The sequence below is a fragment of the Nicotiana tabacum genome, chromosome 6, assembly GCF_000715075.1.
Source record: "Nicotiana tabacum cultivar K326 chromosome 6, ASM71507v2, whole genome shotgun sequence".
NCBI lineage: Eukaryota > Viridiplantae > Streptophyta > Magnoliopsida > Solanales > Solanaceae > Nicotiana > Nicotiana tabacum.
Genome location: NC_134085.1, coordinates 75974074 through 75976434, shown reverse-complemented (window position 1 = coordinate 75976434; position 2361 = coordinate 75974074). Strand labels below are relative to the sequence as shown.

Genomic DNA, 2361 nt, shown 5'->3' with positions numbered 1-2361 from the left:
TAAAATCTATAAACAAATGGATATTTAAAAATAAAATTTGTAAAAAAGCTCCAAAATTTTATGGCTAAACGGGAGCTTAGTTAAGGGCGTCAATTTGTAAATGCCTAATTAACAAAGTAAAGAAAATCTTTAAAAAGGCTTGTAAATGCCTAATTTTTGCCTTATATATATATAATATGTATGTGTGTGTGTGTGTGTGTTTGTTCTTATTTGTGTATGTATAGGTTTTAAGAGTTGAGTAATGGTTTGATAAATGGGGTAGGGTTTGGGCTAGTGTAATTTAATTAAAATTGTGCCAAAATTGGCCCAAAATTTGAGCCCAAAGAGCCCAAACCCGGTCCAAAAGGGGGCTGCCAAGAAGAGCTTAAAACGACGTAGTTTTGTCTTGAAACTACGTCGTTTTGGTTAAGTGACAAAATTTAATCTCATCCATCCATCTTGATTTAATCCAACGGTCCTAGTTTGATCTTCATCCTAGGTATTTAAAGCCTAAAATCCCCAAAAACCCATTTCCCCATTATTTCCTCTCTCTTCTTTCCCTCTCATCACTCTCTCTTCTCTCTCCCCCAAGCCGCTGCCGCCGCCCCACCACCGCCGGCCGAAAATCGCCGCCACCGGCAGACCACCTCCAAACACCTCCAAATTCACACCATGTAATCTCCACAACTTCCTCATTCCATATCTCCAAACCAAATCCTTCAAAAATCCCTCAAACTCCTTGAATCTTAGATCTAGGAAACTTTCCCGTCACCTTTTTGCCCAAATTATTGAAGCTCCAACCACTACCACCCCACAATATCTACATCAATGGATAGAGCTCCTCAAGACCTAGCTATTGATGCCAATTTCACCCTGAAAATCCAGCGACCAAAATCCGGCCAAATTCCGGCGACCTCCCCGAACACCCTCTTTTGGCATACCACCATTTTTTGGCTACCTGAATTGTAAAATGGTAAAATCCTATTCTTTTTCATGGCTGATTTTTATTTTTAATTTTTATTTTTTAGATTTTATTTTGTCTATTATTAATTATTTTAGCATTAGTTTTTGAAGTTTGAAATGTTAAATTTTCTGTTTTTGTACTTGTTGAAGTAGTAAATAGTTTTGTGTTGATGAAAGTGAGGTAGTGAAAAATACTTAAGAGTATATGGTACTTGTTTGGTTGTTTATTTACTGCTTCAAGACTCTTTGAGTACAACACTAAAAAGTCAAATTGTTTGGTAAGAAAATGTAGACCTTTGGACAGTGTTTGAATAAAAGTCTGTCTTTGAATAGTGGACAGCAGATTTTGTTTGAAATACTTGACAAGATTTGAACCAGAAAGTCTGGCATTTTGAATTTAAGAGCAGATTTTGTAGAAAATTCTGTCAAAAAGATTGATTTTTAATTTCTTGAAATAGCTGATTGTTTTGATATATAGGAGGACACTCCATCTTACTGAGGGAGCTCTACACACAAAAAAGAGAAAAAAATCAGTAGCTATAATATCTCTTAGCAGCTTTTGTGAGTTGATTCTTAAGTGAAAAACTTGTTTAAGGAAAATAGAGTAGTCTTGAAAGATTTTTCTGGAGTTACATAATTGTACTATTTTGCTGGGGTATTTCTAGTTTATTTTCTTGGGTTTGAATCTGCCGGTTGTCGCTGACTTTTGCTGTTGTTGCTGCCCGTTTAATTGTTTTGCTGTTGATTTTGGAAAGAGCTGACTCTGCTGTATTTGTTCTTCTTTCTGTTGTCCAGGTAATTTTCGGACCATGTAAACTCATAAAATCGAGTTGGAATGAAAGATAATGACGTTGGGAAACATTAGTAGCTTTATCCTTCTATTGTAATTCATTTTTATATGCTCTTGAATGTTTGATAATGTTATAACGATATGTTAGTTAATTAAATTGTGTTAAGCATCTTTAATTATTTTTATTTTTGCAAAGCATTAGATATAATTTCACTGGCATTTGGTTGTCTGAAAGGAGCATATATATTAAAATTTGAACCCTTGTAGCCATGTTTGTCCCTTTGTTGTCACCAAGCTAAGTTATTATTATTATTATTATTATTATTATTATTATTATTATTATTATTATTATTATTATTATTATTATTATTATTATTATTATTATATTTTAGAGTCCCAATAATCTTTTTTTATCTCTTAAAAAATACTTATTTAGTAAGGTAGTTAAGTTGTAGATTAGAAAGACAATCTGTAAACTTATTTTTGTAAATAGTTGGCTACGGATTGCAAATAGCAAGATATGGCCAAATCTGTAACATAGCTTTAAAAGGCCATATCTGCAGATTTAAAGTCCAAAAGCATATGAGCTTTTGGATTTTGTCTTGGACATGAGCCCTTTTGACTCCATC

General features: G+C 33.3%; 1 long non-coding RNA gene across 1 annotated transcript; it reads left to right on the top strand.

Annotated features, from left to right (window-relative positions):
• Nucleotides 1-529: 529 nt before the first annotated feature.
• On the top strand, nt 530-1917 carry LOC142181474 (uncharacterized). The gene is made up of 2 exons (XR_012710127.1): nt 530-952; nt 1738-1917. It is a non-coding gene; the product is annotated as an uncharacterized LOC142181474 (long non-coding RNA).
• The last annotated feature ends 444 nt before the right edge of the window (nt 1918-2361 follow it).